This window comes from Myxocyprinus asiaticus, chromosome 28, assembly GCF_019703515.2.
Source record: "Myxocyprinus asiaticus isolate MX2 ecotype Aquarium Trade chromosome 28, UBuf_Myxa_2, whole genome shotgun sequence".
NCBI lineage: Eukaryota > Metazoa > Chordata > Actinopteri > Cypriniformes > Catostomidae > Myxocyprinus > Myxocyprinus asiaticus.
Window position 1 is genome coordinate 8379530 of NC_059371.1, and position 23958 is coordinate 8403487.

General features: G+C 40.8%; 1 long non-coding RNA gene across 1 annotated transcript; it reads right to left on the reverse strand.

Moving 5' to 3' along the window:
• Positions 1 to 415: 415 nt before the first annotated feature.
• Positions 416 to 22544, reverse strand: LOC127418968 (uncharacterized). The gene is made up of 3 exons (XR_007893576.1): positions 22424 to 22544; positions 901 to 993; positions 416 to 510 (listed from the first exon to the last, which is right to left on the reverse strand). It is a non-coding gene; the product is annotated as an uncharacterized LOC127418968 (long non-coding RNA).
• Between the last annotated feature and the right edge of the window lie 1414 nt (positions 22545 to 23958).

Genomic DNA, 23958 nt, shown 5'->3' on the forward strand with positions numbered 1-23958 from the left:
GGTAAGTTAAATTAAATGAATTTATCAAGAAGACTTAGAAATCACCAGTGATGGGCAGTAGCTTCGCTATTTGTAGCAAAGCTACTGCCCATCACTGGTGATTAGCTTACAACATTTCTGAGTAGCGAGGTGGTAGCTTTGCTAGTTTTTAAATCAAGTAGCTTTTCAGTAGCGAAAAGCTACACCACTAAATCATGCATGCCAGGGGTGAGGCCAGAAATCTCCAGATGAGTGGACCTTGATGAAACAGAGTAGACCTCTATTCTGTGCCTAATTTCATCCTGAATATAATGAAGCGAACCCCTTTCCTCAGCCTTTATGAGTCAATATTCGCTCATTTACCTAATACTTAGAGTTGCATAATTACATATACAATTACAATAATTATTTGATATTATTAGAAATTTACCTTAATAGGTCATATTGATGGAATTGTAATGGGGTTGTCTCTGCATTGTGTTGAATAAAGCACTCGATTGACACCATCTCACACCTTTGGTGGATTTTTTTCTGTTGAAACACATTGAAAAGCAGTGGTCAGTCCCAATAACCATGTTCACGCATGTTCCCCACAACCACTCTCTCGGCTGGTGCAAATCTTAATCTTTATGTATGAACAGTATTGGACAGGTATACAATAATTACACATATTATTTAAAATATAAAGTCTGTACCTGTTTAAACACATTGAAAAGCGGTGGTCAGTCCCAATATTCATGCTCATGCATGTTGTATAATGAGGATGAACATTAAATCAAACAGTACTACACATAAAACATGGTAGCTTAAGAAGAGAGCATACAATACACGTTCATACTTGACAAAACAAAATACATATCGATGTTAACCCCCCAAAAATAAGATACAATCAATTAAAATATTTTTCCGGGGAGCACTCACCCACCACAAACACTCTCTTGGCTGGCGCGAATCTTAATGACCCAACCGGAACCAGTGCGCTACACAGCACAAGCCAATGGGTGGAGAGTGCAGCTGAAATATAATTAAAGGGTCATACACAAAATTAAGTAAAGTAATTGGAATCACATTTCTGACCCTGTTACACAGTGAAAAATTAAATGGCCATTGAAATAAATATAATCAATTAAAATAAGAGATATTGCAATAAACATTATTATTAGACACTTTTCAGTCCTCCAGCTTTTCACAGGTGTTGGCTGGGTTTCCAGAAGCACTAAGAAGAACGTTAGTAGTACCTAAGTAGTACTTCATCTCTATGGTGTGTTTCCCAAAAGCATAGATATCTAAGTAAAAACTTTGTAAATTAACGAGAGCTTTGAACCACTCTTAAGTACATTAAGTGCAACTTAAATGTATCTTTCTCGCATCTTTCACAGTTTATCAGAGACAAAGGGACATTTAATAAATTATTTTATATATTTTAATAATTGGAAAGCCATTGTACACTGTTTTAGAGGATAAAAAAGTGTGAAAAAAATCACATTGAAATCAACTGGCAGTCTCCACAGTCTGCACATGCAACGTGATAGGTCTAAATTAGGTCTAAAGATAAATCTAAATTTACATAACACATAATACAGTATAATGTTTTATTGGCCTTATTTGATAATCATAACTATGATAGCAATAGTAAGATTATATTATTAAACAGATTTCTTTTAAATAATGAACGACATCAGTTAAGATGATCGTAAAGGCTTAAGTTGCAATGTTATTGGGAAACCCAGTGTTGGCTATTTCCCCAAAGATCAAATCTTAAAATCGGACAGCTCTCCTTTTACTTATGTTCTGGGCTTCGTGGAGCTGCTGCAATGTTGCAAAATATTTATTTTGATTAGTAGTCTATGTAAAATAAGAGGTCTGGTGAAAAACGCAAGTGAATCAGATGTTCTATTTAACAGCTGTCCTATAGAGTTGGGGAATGTTACATTTGTAAGACTGGCACAAAATTGTCTGCATCACTTCCGGTAAAAGTCAAAGAACTCTGCGAGAACCAACGTCATAAAACTCTCGCACAGAAGACATCTCCACCTGAGACAACACACCCCACTGATTAGAGACCATTAAATGCAAATCACACTCACATCTGTTCTCTCTCTCACCTCAGGTCACTTTAAGGACACCAAAAACTAAGTTATGACTTGTCCTGTTCTGTAATGTAAAAGGTTTTTGATCATGCATATTTGGTATCATTTGAAAGATCTCACTGCGACTGGTAACACCGTCTCATTCCCTTCCAGCAAAATCAAGTCACTAGTAAGGTTTCAGTGTTTAATAGAATTCTGTAAGTATCAGTATGTCCCTCCCACAGGAACCATATGGAATTCTTTGTAAACATAAATGCAAGCTTCAAAGAACTTACTTGCAACCCCCTAAATTGTAAAACCAGATCCTAAATAACATCAAACACACACATCTGAAAAAACAATAGAATCGTTTGGTACTTAAGGAAGGATGGCAGAGGAGCTCTCTGTAGTCAGATGACCACACAGAAAACATTGTGTGTCATTTTTACCAGGTATGCAATTCTTATTTCTTATGTTTTGATAAATGTGTAAATTTGACTTATTATTGTCTAATTGGAATTGATGAATGTATTATTTTACCTGATAAATAAATTGTTACATTTGAGTTTATTCTGATTTACTCTGAAATTATTATCTTTAGTAGATTACGTTAAGTCCACGTTTCCGCAAATCTACGACCAGGTTAGTAGAGGACTAAAGCTCAGTTCTGAGTGGAGCATGGGGCACACCGACTGAGACTTTAGAGCTCCGACTAACAAATTGGCATTAGTTCTAGTGTACTTAGAGTGTACAGGCTCATTATGGAATTTCCATTTAGGACAACATGAAGTTGTCAACCAAGCTTAAATAGGGTGAAGTCTAAACCTCTGGTTATTGTAATATTTTCTAGCTAAGTGTACATAGGAATCTATGGCATGATTATATCAAGTTATTTTAACTTAGGTATTGTTGGTCTATCTTTGTAAATTTAGTGGTCATGACCTCTGGGTAGAAATATTTTTCAGAAAAAAGTGTTTACTATCTAAGGGGACTAAATAAAATACTTTTAGAAACAAGGGCAAGCATGAGCAGCCATCTAATTAGTATTTAGTCAGTTACTGTTTTAATGACCAATACTGGTGTATTTGTGACCGTGAGATCCGTGTGCACGGCCAGCACGAGACTCTCTAAACGACAGGAATCCGAATGAACAAGTACAATATAAAATAGAGTTAAATACGATGATCAAATGTTAAACCAAATTTAATAATAATAACTAAGATTAGAACATAAATATATCCTTGGAAACTTTTATAATTGGAGTCAGATAAAATAAACGGGGATCATAAAACGAATAATATAGTTATTTAATTGGAACTAAATAACTTAAACTTAATGCGCACGATAAGACAGAACGCGCCGGAGACCTTCAGCCACGCTATTGGATGCCGTCCTTGGGCCAGTTGGGTGGCTTCCCTATTCCTCCTTTACCTTATTCCCCCTCCCCCTTACACATTCAAATGGAGGCTAAAGAGTAGACAAGCATAGAAGAGAAACCTCTTGTTCAAGGACCATTTCTGAGGTTGTAACTACTGAACTATGACACATATGACAATTCACCTGTCGTTTTAATGTCCTTGCATCCTGAGATGGTCTGAGATCATAATAAGCGTTCTCACAGATGACACTATTCCTGCAAATTGTTCCCAGATTATGAACAGAGAAGAAATAGTGAGAACTCGTCATATGTGCATGAGCACCAACGCGTCAATAAACCTCTAAACACACAGCGAATCAGAGACGCGCATCAACAGCTTCTCTTTCGTCTGTTTTCCAAAATATGATCAAGTGTGCTTCTTCAAATAAGCGTATTTGTGTCTAACAGCATTCCTTGTCATTTGTCACTCCGAGAAGTATTAAAGGTCACCTGCAACACAGTTGCGGGTGGTTGACAAGCAAAATTACTCGTTAATTTCATACTGTGCCATGTCATCTACAGAAACATCTACCACACACCCATGTAAAATAATAATAATTATTATTATTATAAATTAAGTGAGACAAAGCGTGGATACATTTATCTTGATGCTAAGTGCAGTAAGCGGATCTGTTTACAGGCATGACTGTAGAGAGCTGTGCAGTGCAGAGAAAATAAGCGACTCGGTAAGAAGCGTGCCACAACACATTTCAGTTCACCATAATCATATCAAACTTTATATTTGAAATAAAATAAAAAAATTCTAACTATATTTATAACAGGAATATGATGATTGTCTTGCATGTGAGCTATTATGCGTGCAACAAAATGCAGTTGCAAACTGTTCTTATATTCCTGCAGTTTTGACTGGGTGGACCAGCCATCAGTCTGGGTGGACCAGTGCCACTCTGGCCCTTATGTGGCCTCGCACCTGATGCATGCACCTGGTGTTTACTATCGCCAGTTTTGAATCAGAACTAAAGATGTAAGACTCAAATGAATCACTCATCTGAGTCAGTTCTTTACAATGATTTGGTCAAATGTGATAGCAAAGCAGTCTGAATCGGTTCACGATTCAATCTGAATGACTCAGAAAGCTCACGTGTACCCTGCTGAATCATTTGGTGCGTGCTCTCACTTGGCAACATGCTCATGGAATATTTTTTTTTCTCTCCTTTTCTCCCCAAGTTGGAATGCCCAATTCCCAATGTGCTCCAAGTCCTTGTGGTGGCGTAGTGACTCGCCTCAATCCGATTGGCGGAGAACGAACCGTCAATCAGCGCATCTTATTACGTGGCTTGTTGAGCACGTTACCGCGGAGACATAGCGCGTGTGGAGGCTTCACGCTATTCCCTGTGGCATCCACGCACAACTCACCACATGCCCCACTGAGAGCGAGAACCACATTATAGCGACCATGAGTAGGTTACCCCATGTGACTCTACCCTCCCTTGCAACCGGGCCAATTTGGTTGCTTAGGAGACCTGGCTGGAGTCTCTCGGCATGCTCTGGATTCAAACTCGTGACTCCAGGGGTGGTAGTCAGTGTCTTTACTCGCTGAGATACCCAGGCCCCCATGGAATATTTTAAAATACAGAAAATAAAGACAAAACTGGTTGCAGTGGATCTACAGTCAAAGGATACCAAACCTGCAAACGCATACTGTCGTTTGCCAGTGATGAAGGTCTTTATTAAGTTCAACATGTGTGCAGCCTGTGAGCGACTACTGCAGGTAAAGACATTTTACCACCAAAAGTGTATCAAAACATTCAGTAGCCTACATGAAAACACATCAAAAAAGTATCATGGCATTACCATGTTTTTTGGACATGTAGCATTACCTGGGGGCACCATGTTAAGGCAATGGTAAATGAATAAGTTAATCATATAGTGATGTACCATAGTAGTACCATGGTATTATTTGAATTACCTTGAAGCACCATGCAAATTCAACTGTATATGAATATGGTAATCATATATCAAATTACAATGGTAGTACCATGGTATTCTTTGAAGTACTTTGAAGCACCATGTAAATACAGAATGGTACATAAATACGGTAATTGTATCTCAAAGTACCATGGTATTACCATCTGATACCATCAGATGTGCTCTCACACACAAGAAATTTGGCCTCTGGTCAGAAGCTTCTAGTACAGAAATACAACAACAAGACACTGAATTACAGGATAAGATGAATAGTTTGTGTACAAGTTTTTATACAGGAAAAAGGGAAAGGAAATTATGTTAAAATGGGTATGGGTTTGCAAAGGTAGTAGTATAAATATGAAAAATAAAAGCCATTAAAACTATTTTTTTTAACCACTCCACAGATTTCATATTAGCAAACTATAGTTTTGGCAAGTCGTTTAGGACATCAACTTTGTGCATGACATGAGTAATTTTTCCAACAATTGTTTACAGACAGATTGTTTCACTTTTAATTGACTATATCACAATTCCACTGGGTCAGAAGTTTACATATACTAAGTTAACTGTGTCTTTAAGCAGCTTGTAAAATTACAGAAAATGATGTCAAGGTTTTAGACAATTAGCCAATTAGCTTTTGATAGGAGGTGTACTGAATTGGAGGCGTACCTGTGGATGTATTTTAAGGCCTACCTTCAAACGCAGTGCCTCTTTGCTTGACATCATGGGAAAATCAAAAGAAATCAGCCAAGACCTCAGAAAAACAATCGTGGACCTCCACAAATCTGGGTCATCCTTGGAAGCAATTTCAAAAGCCTGAAGGTACCACGTTCATCTGTACAAACAATAGTACACAAGTATAAATACCAATGGACCACGCAGCCATCATACCACTCAAGAAGAATACACATTCTGTCTCCTAGAGATGAACATAGTTTGGTGTGAAAAGTGAAAATCAATCCCAGAACAACAGCAAAGAACCTTGTGAAGATGCTGGAGGAAACAGTTAGACAAGCATCTATATCCACAGTAAAACGAGTCTAATATCAACATAACCTGAAATGCTGCTCAGCAATGAAGAAGCCACTGCTTCAAAACCACCATAAAAAAGCCAGACTACTGTTTGCAAGTGCACATGGGGACAAAGATCTTACTTTCTGGAGAAATATCCTCTGGTCTGATGAAACAAAAACGTAACTGTTTGGCCAAAATGACCATCGTTATGTTTGGAGGAAAAAGGGTGAGGCTTGCAAGCTGAAGAACACCATCCCAACCGTGAAGCATGGGGGTGGCAGTATCATGTTGTGGGGGTGCTTTGCTGCAGGAGGGACTGGTGCACTTCACAAAATAGATGGCATCATGAGGAAGGAAAATTATGTGGATATATTGAAGCAACATCTCAAGACATCAGCCAGGAAGTTAAAGCTCAGTCGCAAATGGGTCTTCCAAAAGGACAATGACCCCAAGCATACCTCCAAAGTTGTGGCAAAATGGCTTAAGGACAACAAAGTCAAGGTATTGGAGTGGCCATCACAAAGCCCTGACCTCAGTCTGATAGAAAATTTGTGGGCAGAACTGAAAAAGCATGTGCGAGCAAAGAGGCCTACAAACCTGACTCAGTTACACCAGTTCTGTTTGGAGGAATGGGCCAAAATTCCAGCAACTTATTGTGAGAAGCTTGTGGAAGGCTACCCAAAATGTTTGACCCAAGTTAAACAATTTAAAGGCAATGCTACCAAATAATAACAAAGTGTATGTACACTTCTGACCCACTGGGAATGTGATGAAAGAAATAAAAGCTGAAATAAATCATTCTCTCTACTATTATTCTGACATTTCACATTCTTAAAATAAAGCAGTGATCCTAACTGACCTAAGAGAGGGAATGTTTTCTACGATTAAATGTCAGGAATTGTGAAAAACTTGTTTAAATGTATTTGACTAAGGTGTATGTAAACTTCTAACTTTAACAGTAAATATGAAAAATAAAATGTAAAAATATAGATTTTTCATTTTGAACACATGGGTTTGAATGCTCATTTAAACATTAAAAAATTGCAGCCTCAAGAAGCATTATGACAGCTTTGACATTAGTGATGTCAAATCCAATTGGCTCTCTCGTAACTTGTGACCAATTGCGACAGTCTAATGTTTGGATGTATATTGAACATACTGTATATCCATATGTAAAAGATTGCAAACTGAGTTGATAAATATGACAATTATCATTATTTATTTTTTTATTATTATTAGCGTGCACGTTATAATATAATATGTTTAATTAACAGGATACTTAATGTAGTCACATTATTTGATAGATTTAACTCGGTTTAGTGTGTTACGAAAAATAACCTTTAACATAAACATTCATTATATTATTCAATGTTTGGTTTCCATTGAAATATCAGGCAATTTGAATGTCGCCACTCATCACCACTACAATTTAATGGGCTATATACAGTAGAATAATAAATGAATACATTTTACATTAATTTAATTTAAATTAAAATGTCATACTTTCACTGTCTAGGTAGCTTTCATAAAGTGATTGAGAAAATGTCTCCCTGAACTTTCTGTTCAACTTTGTAATGTGACATTCCCGCCCTTTAAAAATAAATTTTATACTTTCTGACATTATATTTAGGAATTATAATAAGTCTATGAAAAACGTACTGTGACAGAGTTGAAATAATGTAGTGCTTCGAGGCTAGGCTTAGGGTTATTAACAATTAATAACTATTGGTACTTTGCAAGGCAGTAACCACATTTTAAGGATTTCGGGTATTAGTTTTAGAATGTACAAATAAAATACCCTTATCTATTGACCACCAATGTAAATATTGAGAGGGACATGTCTCCTATGATGGTACCCAAATATCTATGGTTCTATACCAAGGAAAATATGATTTCCTGGAAGTTCATCAATAACCTTTAAAAAGCAAACAAACAAACAAACAAACAAACAAACAAACAAACAAAAAACAACAACATAATTTTAAAACTTCTAACATAAATGCAACATTTTTTAAGTATGACCCAATATCAGGTTCCAATATTTCGACACTATTTTCTCCAAGTGTACCCCAGGGGAATTAGTAATAACAACTGGAAGATAACCTTTTCACAAAGTTTCTTTCTTCAACACATATAGAAATAACAAAGACGGTGAATAAAACAATATATCAACACAACTCTCAGTAGAAATATGATGGCCCAATTCATCTGAACTTCTCAGCAGTGATTAGATCCATCCAGCTAGACCACACACGTCTTTTGAAAAGTCCAGAGTTCTGGGAAAAAACTTGAATGTCAGCCCTTCAGCCGTACACTTCCATTAATGAGAGAGAGAGATAGAGATTATTGCTGTATAGATGTGGTGCTGCTATTTAAACTAGCTAAAGATATCAATGAATACATCCCACATGTATTTGAATCTTCCATGGTCAAGGTGAACTGTGAATAAAAGAAAGCACATGGAAAGAGTGGCTAATCAAGGCACATGAGTCAGTGTGCATGTTTATGCTCTGCACATGAGCAAAGGAATTAGGGCCTGTTTTCACAAAGTTTTGTATCGAGTTCCTAGCTAAGAGTTTCTGCATAAAACCTGTTCAAAGAACTGCTAAAAGCAAGATTTACTATGAAATAGGGGAAATCTATAAGGTAAGAGTAAAGGCGAAATTGATCTAGTTGCTATGGATGACGTCACATTCTGTGATGGCCACTCCAGAACCTTCACCTTTTTCTGCTGTAACCACTGGAGGGTCAACTTGGCCTTGTGCTTAGGGTCATTGTCGTGCTGGAAAGTCCAAGAGTGTCCCATGCGCAGCTTTCGTGCAGAAGAACGCAAATTGTCTGCCAGTATTTTCTGATAACATGCTGCATTCATCTTGCCATCAATTTTCACAAGATTTCCTGTGCCTTTAGAGCTCACACACCTCCAAAACATCAGTGAGCCACCAGCATGCTTCACAGTGGGGATGGTACTCTTTTCACTATAGGCCTTGGTGACCCCTCTCCAAACATAGCACTTATGGTTGTGATCATAAAGCTCTATTTTGGTCTGTCACTCCAAATTACAGTGTGCCAGAAGCTGTGAAGCATGTCAAGCTGTTGTCAGGCATATTGTAACCAAGCTTTTTTGTGGCATTGGCGCAGTAAAGGCTTCTTTCTGGCAACTCGACCACGCAGCTCATTTTTGTTCAAAGTATCATCGTATTGTGCTCCTTGAAACAACCACACCGTCTTTTTCCAGAGCAGCCTGTATTTCTCCTGAGGTTACCTGTGGGTTTTTCTTTGTATCCCGAACAATTCCTCTGGCAGTTGTGGCTGAAATCTTTCTTGGTCTACCTGACCTTGGCTTGGTATCAAGAGTTTGAGTGATTTCTGTTATCATTATGATTTAAAAAGGATCCAAACAACTATGTGATAATAAATGGCTTCATATCATCACTATCCTTAAATAAAAGACAGTTTGTTTGCATGATCAGTCATATTTTCAAAATCAATGCCAAAATTTCACAATTTCTGCAAGGGTATGCAAACTTTTGAGCACAACTGTACATATCTATATTGTAACGTCTGTGTAAGATCAGTGATGGCTAATTACACTTTGTTTGAAAAAAACTTTGTTTGAAAAAAAACCTTTTAGCCTTTTGACATTTGCATATAAATTACTGACCTGGCCTCCACGTTTACATTTATATGGGTGCTAAATTGCAGATGGTCTTTATCACTATCAAAAGGATGCTAAAACAGGTCTCCTCTGAAGTGTCTCCATCAAGCTTCAAACACATTCCACAGAAAGGGGGTGACCCCCCGTGCCAGGCACCAGAGCAGTTGTCTGTCTCCAGTAATTCCAATACACGTCACACACACACCTAAAGACATTTTCTCTATTTAGGCCATAGTAAGCAGTTATAAATGTATCTGCTATGTGCATGTGTTGTATGTATATTCCCCTATTATATTAACTTGGTTAAAACCCTTTACTTGTATTAGTTAGACGTTAAACGCATATATTCAAGTGTATGAGTGTATCTCTGCTTTAATATCGTCTGGAGGTTACCTTCTTGGTATCAAAATGATCTTCTCTTTATTTCTCACACCATAATGGGTGACCCCCATGCCAGGCACCAGAGCAGTTGTCTGTCTCCAGTAATTCCAATACACGTCACACACACACCTAAAGACATTTTCTCTATTTAGGCCATAGTAAGCAGTTATAAATGTATCTGCTATATGCATGTGTTGTATGTATATTCCCCTATCATATTAACTTAGTTAAAACCCTTTACTTGTATTAGTTAGACGTTAAATGCCTATATTCAAGTGTATGAGTGTATCTCCGCTTTAATATCGTCTGGAGGTTACCTTCTTGGTTTCAAAATGATCTTCCCTTTATTTCTCACACAATAATGTACACCATGTGATCGTGAAATGCATCGAACAATTCTTACTATGTTTTGAATTAAAAGCTGCACTAGCGGTCCAGATCAGCAATAAAATGCGAATGGGCCATAAACGGAGACAAAGGATGTTTCTCCCGCTCAAAATGCATGCCTCTGATTGGCCACTCCACCCACAAAATGGGTGCGGCAATGAACTATCAAAACTCCAGAGCGCAGACTAATCATCGCTCAAAACTCTTCTTCTTGAGACCAACACACTCCAAAACTCTCTCTTGAGTTTAACCTTCTGGCAGTGTTTACCTTCAAGTAACTTTGTGGATTTCCTGTGGACTTCTTCAACTCACTCCTAAAGAAATCGTTGAGAACCTCGTCTACCGCATCAAGACTCTTATTCAGCAACAAACCAATGCAAGTAACCATTTACAACTGATTAGATGCGCGTTTAAGTTTGAACCCCTTTTAAGGTGAATTGTGCCTCTGATGATTCTCATTTAGGTTGTGGTTAACTGACGTGAAATACTGCCTTCTTTGCTCTCTCTCTCTCTCTCTTTTTCTTACTTTCCTTCATTCTATATATGTATGTTTTGCTTAGTTTGTTTGTATGTTAGTTATAGTTTCATTTATTAAATCCCTTATATTCACAATTGATTGTCTCTGTGTTCCTCTCACAATTCAAAGTCACTGAATGTTGCTCCTTGCTACATGCTAAACTACTGCTAGCACTGTATAAGTAGGAAGGCTATTGTTCCTTGGCCAGGAAAGTAATCTTCCAAGAGTTGATAAATAATTATATTGTCTGCTCGCTGGACGGACAGATCAAGTAATTGTAATATCGATTCTGCTACAGTTAATTCTAAGATCTAATCTAAATATTTATTATTAATTATAACCAGTTATAATTAATTATAAATAATTCCCTTTTAAGCTAATTTGCTACAATATCTATCTATCTATCTATCTATCTATCTATCTATCTATATATATATATATATATATATATATATATATATATATATATATATGATTATTATTATTATTTATTTATGTATTTTTTTCTAGAGCAAATAATTTTCCTAAAAATGTTTGTCCCCATATGTGCACAGCGGGACTAATTTGTGAAATTTTAAATAATACCAAGCTATAGAAAATCTGATTTTTTATTTTTTTCATTAAATTATTTTGTTTCCAGGAGTGTTGGTTATTCATGTTTTTGAGACATTACAGATTTTACAGCTGATTTTCTGTAATGCTGCTTTGAAACAATGTGTATTTGGAAAAGCACAAATAAAAAACTATACAAATAAAAAATATTTGACTTGTATGTTACATGTTATGTATTTTTTTTCTACTTTGGAAAAAAAAAAATCTCAATGTTCTCTTTTTGCCAAGTCAAAAAACAAATGATAGCTAGTGCTGAAGCATTTTACCCATCAGAAATTAGCATAATTAATTCTGATTCAAAGTAATGGCCAGCATCGTCTAATCACTGCCAACCATGTTAAAATAAAATGTTACATTATAAATTCTAAATCTACAGTATGCACTGATTTCCATTGTCCTGTGTCTGGCAAACAGGCTGAGTGGTCCAAACATCATCTGCAGCCTGAAACTGAATTTTTGATTGGATGTTAGCAGTGAATGCACTTAGCTGCATAGGAAAGCTTTAGGATTCTCCCTTGCTCCCTATTTAGTGAATGACTTAACCTTCAATGTGCTGTCTGTCTGCACTTGTCTCAGAACAGTTCGAAATGCAACTTATTTTCACTCTAACTCCAGTGCCTTTCAGTGCAGAGTTTGCATGTTCTCTCCGTGTTCGTGTAGGATTCCTCCGGGTACTCTGGTTTCCTGTCTGTCACTCACTTGACGTTGTGTCGATGTGACACTAGGGGTCACTCTTGGGAGCCCGAAACACCTCTGATCTTTTGAAAAAAGGCCAATTTGAACTGGCGAGTGGACTTTGCATGCCACTCCCCCGGACATATGGGTATAAAAAGAGCTGGTATGCAACCACTCATTCAGATTTTCTCTTCGGAGCCGAGCGGTTGCATTCAGTGCACTGAATACAATTCTTCTAGAGAAAAAAAAACTCACCTCCCTAAAGACTGCTGGATTTGATGCCGCATTTCAACGGCTTCTCCCCCTCTGTGCCTGTGCAGTGCAGATATCTCATCTGGTGCCCTGGAAGATGATGAGTTATCGAGCGCAGCATCAGAAAGCGGGTTCGTCCGGTCTGACGCTGTGGCTTCGGCTGGACTCCCTCCTTCGGGAATGGTTGCCCAGTCTCAGGCCGATGCGGAAATGACGGACATGCTTTCCCAGGCGGCTGCGAGCGTCGGGCTAGAGTGGAACCCTCCGCTCTCCCCTGAACCCTTGCGGCTCGATGATTGGTTCCTTTCTTCCCGGAAGTGCATGAGGAGCTGACAAGGTCGTGGGAGGCATCTTTTACTGCCCGGTCCCGATCTTTCAGCTCCCCCGCTTTCGCTACCCTCGATGGTGGAGCAGCCAGGGTGTATACGGTGATCCCCCAGGTGGAAAAGGCGCTCGCGGTGCACTTGTGTCCGCAGAGCACCACCACCTGGTGCATGCTCCCGAAGCTCCCGTCCAAGGCCTGTAGATTTACATCGTCTCTGACGGCTAAGGCCTAGGGTGCCACTGGACAAGCCGCCTCCGCCCTGCACACCATGGCTCTCCTGCAAGTACACCAAGCCATGGTGCTAAAAGAACTGCACGAGGGTAGTTCTGACCTGGGATTGATGCAGGAACTGCGCTCGGCGACTGACCTCGCTCTCCAGGCGATGAAGGTCAACAGCGTGGTCTCTCGGGCAGGCGATGTCCACTCTCGTTGTCCAGGAGCACCACCTCTGGCTCAACTTGATAGAGATGCGAGAGACCGACAAGGCACGGTTCCTTGATGCCCCCATCTCCCAGGTTGACCTGTTTGGCGACACTGTCGAGGACTTTGCCCAGCAGTTCTCGATAGTGAAGAAGCAGATGGAGGCTATAAAGCACATCCTGCCCCGGCGCAGCTCAACATCCAGGACCCCGTCTACTCATCGCGAAGGGCGTCTCTCTGCAGCAACATCTCCGGCTCCACCGCAGCCCACCCCCCGACCCCGGTGTGCAGCCCATCGCAGGAAGCAGACCCCCCCGTCTCATGGCCTGCCACCAAGAACCCGAGGAAGGCTTCGAAGTGCCCCTGAGATGGGTGAACCAGGGGCAAGGAGACCCATCTCTCTGGAGCTGATGCACAGACCACTCCATCCCCCGGTGAAGGGCTGGGAGGAGAATCTTTTGTTTCTTTTTTTGCCGCATGCCCCAGAGGCTGCGGTACCCAAAGGTTCAGCAAAAGAGCAGTTTCCTTGTTTCCTGGGTCACATGTCCGATGTGCATGGCCGTCGTCACGACCACCGTCCACCATTACTTTTTGGCAGGGTTGGCACTCCAGCGGTGGACCCCCTGCCCCTGGGTGCCCAGCTGTGGCATGAATACCCCTACACGGGATTAGTAGTGCCGATGGACCTCGGGGACAAGACTCCTCCTACCCCTCCTCGGCCAATCTCATGGTGGGCTACAGGAGCCAGGTAAGTGCTTCGATGTCCCTCGACTCAGCATGGCCAAGGGGCTTGAGTCCCCTCAACATGGCACCTCGAGCTCTGCCCCGCCGCGAGGTTCCACCCGCCAGTACGTCCGACATGATTATCCCCTTGGTCCCCCTCGCCCGGAGTTTGGACGCATGGCTCACGCTTTCCAACCTGTCACGATGGCTGACCCGGACCGTCTGACCCGGCTACGCGATTCAGTTTGCCAGGCGCCTGCCCAGGTTCAGTGCCGTCCATTTCACCTCGGTGAAGGGCGAGAATGCTGCTACCTTGCGTGCAGAGATCGCGACCCTCCTGAGCAAGGGCTTCCTCCATCCGAGATGAGGAAAGGGTTCTACAGCCCTTAATTCATCATACCAAAGAAAGGTGGTGGGTTGCGACCAATCTTGGACCTGCGAGTACTGAACTGGGCCTTGCACAGACTCCCGTTCAAGATGCTGATGCAAACACATTCTAGCGTGCGTTCGACATCTAGATTGGTTCGCGGCAGTAGACCTGAAGGACGCGTACTTCCACGTCTCGGTCCTACCTCGACACAGACCCTTCCTGCGGTTTGCCTACGAGGGCCAGGCGTACCAGTACAAGATCCTCCCCTTCGGCCTGTCCTTGTCCCCTCGCTTCTTCACGAAGGTAACGGTGGCTGCCCTTGCTCCGCTAAGGGAAGTGGGCATCTACATTCTCAACTATTTCGATGACTGGCTGATCTTAGCTCACTCTCGGGACTTGCTATGCGCACACAGGGACCTCGTGCTTCGACACCTCAGCCGACTAGGGCTTCGGGTAAACTGGGAAAAGAGCAAGCTCTCCCTGGCTTCAGAGCATCTCTTTTCTCAGTCTGGAGTTGGACTCGGTCTCGATGACAGCGCGTCTCACGAACGAACGTGCTCAGTCGGCGCTGAACTGTCTGAAGGCATTCAGACGGAGGACAGCGGTTCCACTGAAACTTTTTCAGAGGCTCCTGGGGCATATGGCATCCTCAGCAACGGCCACACCACTCGGGTTGATGCATATGAGACCACTTCAGCACTGGCTTCAGACTCGAGTCCCGAGATGGGCATGGCACCGCGGGACACATCGCGTGGCCATCACACCGATTTGTCGCCGCCTCTTCAGCCCTTGGACCGACCTGGCATTTCTACGGGCAGAGGTTCCCCTAGAGCAGGTCTCCAGACGCGTCGTGGTTACAACAGATGCCTCCAAGACGGGCTGGGGCGCCGTATGCAACGGGCACACAGCTGCCAGTTCTTGGACTGGCCCGCAGTTGCATTGGCACACCAACTGCCTAGAGTTGTTGGCAGTACTGCTTGCCTTGCAGAGGTTTCGGCCATTGATCCAGGGCAAGCACATGTTGGCCCGGATGGACAACACAGTGACGGTAGCTCACATCAACCGCCAAGGCGGTCTACGCTCCCATCGCATGTCACAACTCGCCCGCCATCTCCTCTGGAGTCAGCAGCACCTCAAGTCGCTGTGAGCCACTCACATCCCGGGCGACCTCAACACCACAGTGGACGTGCTATCGCATCAGGTTACCCTCAGGGGAGAGTGGAGACTCCACCCTCAGGTGGTCCAGCTGATTTGGAGTTGATTCGGTCAAGCACAGGTAGACCTGTTTGCTTCCCTGGAATCCTCCCACTGCCCACTTTGGTACGCCCTGACCGAGGCACCTCTCAGTATAGACGCGTTGGCACACAGCTGGCCCCCTGGACTACGCAAGTATGCGTTTCCCCCAGTGAGCCTACTCGCACAGACCCTGTGCAAGGTCAGGGAAGACGGGGATCAGGTCATCCTAGTAGCACCCTATTGGCCCACATGGTTCTCGGATCTCACACTCCTTGCGAAATGAGTGGTTGCATACCAGCTCCTTTTATACCCGTATGTCCGGGGGAGTGGCATGCAAATTCCACTCACCAATTCTCATTGGCCTTTTTTCAAAAGATCAGAGGTATTTCGGGCTCCCAAGAGTGACCCCTAGTGTCACTACATCGACACAACATCTCGTTCCCTCCATCAGGGAACAGAGGTTACGAAAGTAACCATGACGTTTCCCCCACAGTCCAAAAGACATGCAGGTCAAGTGAATTGGGGACTCTAAATTGCCTGTAGGTGTGAGTGAGAGTGTGAATGTTTGTGTCTGCATGTGTTAGCCCTGTGACGTTTCCCCCACAGTCCAAAAGACATGCAGGTCAAGTGAATTGGGGACTCTAAATTGCCTGTAGGTGTGAGTGAGAGTGTGAATGTTTGTGTCTGCATGTGTTAGCCCTGTGATGGTTTGGCCACCTGTCCAGGCTCTCCCAGCGACCCTAAATAGGACAAGCGGCCATAGAAAATGGATGGATTAGACTTTGCACAGACAATAGACATGGACATTTCTCAGGAAAACAGCAAATTTCAGTTTGTGGCATTTAATTAACATACAGTACACCCACAGTTTGCACACATACACCCACGACACTTTGTGCTGGCATGGAAATTGCGCTTAGAATTAGCGATCTCACGAAAATTAGATAAGGCGGTCACAAAAATGGAGCCCTTATTCTTAACTTTAGGAATAAGAACAAAACAAAAGATATTCTTACAATTTTTACACACTTAAAACTAAAATTTTACTCTAAGTTACTTTTTACATGTGGCCACAGGCCCTAATCTTGACCTCGAATGCAATTTTAATAAACGTAAAATTGGAATCAACTACTCATCTCGTGACCAAACGTCATGATGTCATTTTGCATGGCAATAAGACCCAATGAGATTTGATGTTATCGGCATAGAAATGTATAAATTATATTTGATAGTGAAAAACACATTCTGTTCAGTTATTCACACAAAGTCATAGCATCAGTTAAGAAGAATTGGAATATAATGCATTATTTCTTTCGATTACTTTTATTTTTATTTTATGTTGTGTGTGTGTGTTTTTTGTTCTTTTTTCTAAGCTTGACAGACCGGAGTCTTTATTGCAAATAAAAACTGTGAGGACTTTTTAAAAATTCACCTTTTGAGTAAAAAGTTAGCCACCACCCAGAACACCCTAACATTGTTGTGGCAAGTTTTGCATGGACAAGCACCACTCACATTTACTTCCAAAAATTGTAGTTAAGCTAGCAAAGGCAAGCGTCACTTTTACTATTGCTCATACTCATTTAGGGGTTTTTCACTGCAGGAGAGCCAAATAACAGCTGTTGACGGGATCTTGGCATGCAAAATGGATGTGGGAAGGTGAATAATGTGGAAACCTTGTATTCATTTCATGCCTTTATATATTTATATATATATTTAAGATTATTCATGGTTCCACTGAGGTAAACAGTTTGTAATTGCATCATCCATGTGTTTTCAAACACAAGGCACTGCTATTACCTTAAGAGCTAAATCTTTAAACACCATTTGTAGGGTTGTGAACTGTACTGTATTAGTCATGACATCCCGTATTTTGGACGGCACAACGCTTGAGGGGGACCCAGCATCCCATATTTGCGTGGTTAAATAGTTGCTACCCTTAGCCGTTTGTGACCCATTTTAAATCCACATTCTGGGATACTTCTGAATGAAACAGGATATCCAATATTTTTGATTTCATGTTGACTTTAAGTTTAAGATGAATGCTTAGACCCAATTAGACCTCTGAATTACCTGTTTAAAACATCAGCATATGTTTTAATGTGCTTTAGTGTTTTGGATGCTGGCGCAGACTGATCTCACTGTGAATTCAGCAACAGAAGGTCAAAAGTTCTTCAGCTGAAATCAGTCTTGTTTAACGAATTTCAAAGAACTGCCCCCAGTGGCTGAAGCTGGAAGTTTTGTTGAACGTATGGGCGCGTGTGAGCTCCAGTTTCAGAGTGAAATGTCCTTAAAGTGGCTACAAAAGCGAGTTATATTTTTAGTTACAAATGATGTTATTCAGTCAACAGGAATTTATTAACTCTTGGCCCAAACCCAAACCCCAAACCTAAACCTAAATGTCAGTAATAGTCCAATTTTAGAGCAAAAACGCAACTTCTGAATCATGCTTTACCATTGTTTATGTGAACACAATTACTTCCTGGTCTCAAAGGGACCAGAACCCATGTCTCGGATATCACTTGTACAACACTTTATCAGTAGTTTCCCATGTGATCATATTTTTGTGGATTCTGGTGTGCTGGTAACCAAGTTTCTTATATAGCTTAACCAGCTGTACATCCTTGGTCACCCTGCATCATCAGAAAGCCCATTCTGGTCGAATAGCTTTACTGGCTGAGCTTTGTTTTCTGAAAAGCATGGCTTTGCTGGTTCACCAGTTAGACCAGCACTAGCCCGCATAAGTCAACCTGAACCTGCATGAAAATTCATTCTGCTCTAAGCTGGTCTTCTCAGCAGGATGGTTCATCTGAATGTCATTCCATGCTCTTCCACTGGCCTCCTTTTGGGATGATGAATGTTCTGCAGAGAGCAAATAATAATAATAATAATAATAATAATAATAAAAGAAGGGGCATCCAGTGTCCTTCACAATGTCAAGGGACTCTCAGAAGGGAGAGCAAGACAAAGTGGGTCTATTCAGAAGGTTGCTCCTGGCAAAGACAGAATGACCTAGTTACTAAACACAGCCAGTGCAAGACAGCACAGATGAAGGACAGGAACGCCACCCAGGAGGAGAGGTGCACGTTGGCCGATATAAATGACTAATCACCACTGTACAGTCCAGAGAACGAGAGAGAAAGAGAAACCAGGGAATAGCACTTTACATTAAACTTTACCTTGTGTCTCATCTTTGACACTTTGTCCAAGTGAGAAGTACAAACAAGAGAGCTAAGTAGAAAATGGTGCAAATATATTCATAAACTATTTGCTCTTGCTGAGTGCTTTGGGATTGAGGGCTTTGGCTGTAGCCCCTCGATTTACATTTCATGCCGGGAGATGCAGCTCTGCCAAAATATCTGTCAAGCAGAGATGCGTTGGTGAGCTGAACAGAATACAGTGTTTGTCTCTGTCTGTCATGTAAAGCCATCAGCCAGATAGCAAAGCTGACTCACTCGGTATCTGATTGCGTGTGTCCATTTAAAGTAAAAGTGTGATAAGCACATTTGGCTCTGGGTTCATTAGGTTGATTTTGGCATGATGTGGGTATGATCATATCTGGTTGGGTAGTTTTTAAAGTATGATGATTAATATTAATGTGATCAATTTGACAACTTAATTGTTATCCTACTACAACATGACCTATCATTCCTGTCTTCAACACAATAATGAGCTCTACAGTATTTAATTTGGAAATTCAATTTCCAAACTTCCTTTAATGTCATGATGCATTGAGACAATAGCTTGGACAAATAGCAGATATTGCAAACAAATGAATTAAATATTTTACTACATAATTAAACTAATGACAACCCTGATCTCATAATGATATGTAGCTATTCGTACTTAACATTTGTAAAAAAAAAAAAAAAAAAAAAAAATATACATACATATATATATATATATATATATATATATATATATATATATATATATATATATATATTATTATTATTATTATTATTATTATTATTACAAATGTACAGCTTTGGAAAAGTAAAAATATTAATTAAACCTGTATATTATAAATATATTTTTATAGATAATTTTCACTATTTTATATCTATTTTTGAGCCCCTAACCTCACCCAAACCCTAAACCTACAGTGCATCTGGAAAGTATTCACTGCGCTTCACTTTTTCCGCATTTTGTTATGTTACAGCCTTATTCCAAAATGGATTAAATTCATTATTTTCCTCAAAATTCTACAAACAATACCCCATAATGACAACATGAAAGAAGTTTGTTTGAAATCTTTGCAAATTTATTAAAAATAAAAAACGAAAAAAATCACATGTACATAAGTATTCACAGCCTTTGCCATGACACTCAAAATTGAGCTCAGGTGCATCCTGTTTCCACTGGTCATCCTTGAGATGTTTCTACAACTTGATTGGAGTCCACCTGTGGTAAATTCAGTTGATTGGACATGATTTGGAAAGGCACACACCTGTCTATATAAGGTCCCACAGTTAACAGTGCATGTCAGAGCACAAACCAAGCCATGAAGTCCAAGGAATTGTCTGTAGACCTCCGAGACAGGATTGTATCGAGGCACAGATCTGGGGAAGGGTACAGAAAAAATTTCTGCAGCACTGAAGTTCCCAATGAGCACAGTGGCCTCCATCATCTGTAAATGGAAGAAGTTTGGAACCACCAGGACTCTTCCTAGAGCTGGCCGCCTGGCCAAACTGAGCGGTCGGGGGAGAAGGGCCTTAGTCAGGGAGGTGACCAAGAACCCGATGGTCACTCTGACAGAGCTCCAGCGTTTCTCTGTGGAGAGAGGAGAACCTTCCAGAAGAACAACCATCACTGCAGCACTCCACCAATCAGGCCTGTATGGTAGAGTGGCCAGACGGAAGCCACTCCTCAGTAAAAGGCACATGACAGCCCGCCTGGAGTTTGCCAAAAGGCACCTGAAGGACTCTCAGACCATGAGAAACAAAGATTGAACTCTTTGGCATGAATGGCAATCGTCATGTCTGGAGGAAACCAGGCACCTCTCATCACCTGGCCAATACCATCCCTACAGTGAAGCATGGTGGTGGCAGCATCATGCTGTGGGGATGTTTTTCAGTGGTAGGAACTGGGAGACTAGTCAGGATCGAGGGAAAGATGAATGCAGCAATGTACAGAGACATCCTTGATAAAAACCTGCTCCAGAGTGCTCTGGACCTCAGACTGGGGCGACGGTTCATCTTCCAACAGGACAATGACCCTAAGCACACAGCCAAGATAACAAAGGAGTGGCTCTGGGACAACTCTGTGAATGTCCTTGAGTGGCCCAGCCAGAGCCCAGACTTGAACCCGATTGAACATCTCTGGAGAGATCTGAAAATGGCTGTGCACCGACGCTCCCCATCCGCCTGATGGAGCTTGTGAGGTCCTGCAAAGAAGAATGGAAGAAACTGTCCAAAAATAGGTGTGCCAAGCTTGTAGCATCATACTCAAATAGACTTGAGGCTGTAATTGGTGCCAAAGGTGCTTCAACAAAGTATTGAGCAAAGGCTGTGAATACTTATGTACATGTGATTTTTTCTTTTTTTTTTTTTTGTATAAATTTGCAAAGATTTCAAACAAACTTCTTTCATGTTGTCATTATGGGGTATTGTTTTTTTAAATTTGAGGAAAATAATGAATTTAATCAATTTTGGAATAAGGCTGTAACATAACAAAATGTGGAAAAAGTGAAGCGCTGTGAATACTTTCCAGATGAATTGTATAACCAGTTTTCAGCAATATAAAAAACTTATCAGACAGACAAATGTAATCACAATAATTTATTCCAAAAATGGCAAAAAGTAGTACAAAAGTAGTCCAAACAAGGGTGTTCTGTGTGGTTGCAAGGGCCCAAAAGAGCCCAAGTATCTATGATATCAGATATACACCCTAGAAAAAGCTCCTCCTTCAATACAATAGGATTTTTTGTTGTTGTTTTATTGTAATCAAAATAATGTTAAACAATGTAACAGTCACCTCTTTGCAGCCTGAACTTGTTCAGAATGTTGAATCTTTGTGACACCTGTGCTAAAAACAATCTAGACGCAGCACAATGAAAGAAACAGAACACATGTGTCTAGAAATGTGTTTTTGAAACTTGAAGTTCTTTTTAATGTGGCACGGTGTCTAAAAATGTGCCGGTCCTGCGCGAGACACTGAAGAAACAGCGAGACACAGTGCAACAGTCAAAGACATCTGTCCAGGATGATTTAGCATATCAAAACAATGGAAAAACAGAGCATATGCAGACAAAAACACATTCAGTGTGAACGGCCCCTAACTCATCTGTTTGCACGTGAGCAAAACAAGTTAGGTAGACCTGTTTATTTTTTCATTAATTACAAACCCGAACCTAACTGCTTAAAACATTTAACCCAAACCCGGCTCGAAAACCATTGGTCTCTCCTGTCCCATCGAGTCTGGTTGAAGAACTCTATATGTAGAAGTAATACTGATGCTTACCTTAGTAAGCACGCACCACTAATTATGGGATGAATAGATGAATGTATCCCAGTGTATGGATTTCCTCTGTACTAAAGATATTTTTCTTCCTTCAATAGCAGAGCTCTTTAATGGCTCTTAGTTAGCCGCAGATGACTGTTGTTAGCAGCTGCTGTTGAGACTGATTATCTGCTATGTTAATTAGTAACAGTGTGTGTTCAAAGGAGTGCTTCGAGAAACTAACAGCTGAGCCTTTCAAAACAGAAATCACCACTGGCATCCTATTCATCGAGAAAAGGGAAGCGCTGTAATCGTCTGTTGCCATGGCTGTAGAGCAGGAAATAACATATTATGGTTAAGAGGGGGCAGAGTTTATGAGGAAAGAAAGAAAGAAAGAAAGTGTGTTGTGGGTTGTTGACAGGGTGTTTTTTATGTGGTTGCTAAGGTATTCTGGGGGGGTAACCATCACAAAAAACCTAGAGTTCTGGCATTGCCACACATTTGCCACTCATTATTTTAACATGCAAATGAGCTTGCATTTTGACATAAATGTTTGCCAGAAGTTCACAGTTCTTCACCGATAGTGGTGAACCTGCAGCCAGCCTTTGGCAACAATGAAGAGTTTGCCACAGCTCATTTACATATGAAAATAATGAGTGGCGAAGTTTCTGCAAATTTGTGGTAAGTTTGCGGTAATTTTTCAGCAAGTTTTCAGAACTCTACAGGTTTGTGGCTGAGTGCAGAGAGAGGGAGAAAGCTGACTATGCCACCCTGTTATTAACACTATTAGTAACCCAATCAGAGTAAAGGGCACACAGGTTCAAAATTCCAAACAAACAAGAGGTCAAGAGATGTGGATACAGTTTACAAAAACATCTTCAGTATATTTACAGATGAGTCAAAAAGGCAGTAGACATTTATTACACCATTAAAAGTTAATAAGATCACATTACTTGGTATGAAAGCTGTGCGATTCACAATAGGCTTCTCACACACTCACAAAAAAACAAAAAATAAACACATAATATGCTAACCAAGAGCTCAGCGATCCCCCTAACAAAGGCTCTTCATCCACAGGTGCAAAATATCACTCATGCACACACAAGCACATTGGTTAAATCAGTTTTTAATACACAGCGCTCCGTGATGGGGCACCACCACCATAAGCGGGGAATGGCATATTCGCCACTCATTAATTTTCACACACAAATGAGCTTTGAGAGAGCAACTCTAATTGAAAATGAATGACTTCATGTTGCTTTGTTGCTAAAAATCATTGTCTGAATGAACGGCCCTTTAAGTCTGAATTAAACTACATGACTTTAATGCATATTTTAGCCCCAATTTGCAGTTGCGCCAAGAAAGTGCATGTCAGAGCTAGTTGGCTCCAGTCTGCAGATTTTGGCAAAGTCAAAATAGTTTCATAGAAAGTCACTTAGTATATGATGGATACTGGTTCCATGTTTTTACCCTCAGACTCCATAGTCGAAGGATATCAAATTTTAATTTTTTGAACGATATTGTTTGCTATTTTTATCAAACTTGTTTGAGCAAGG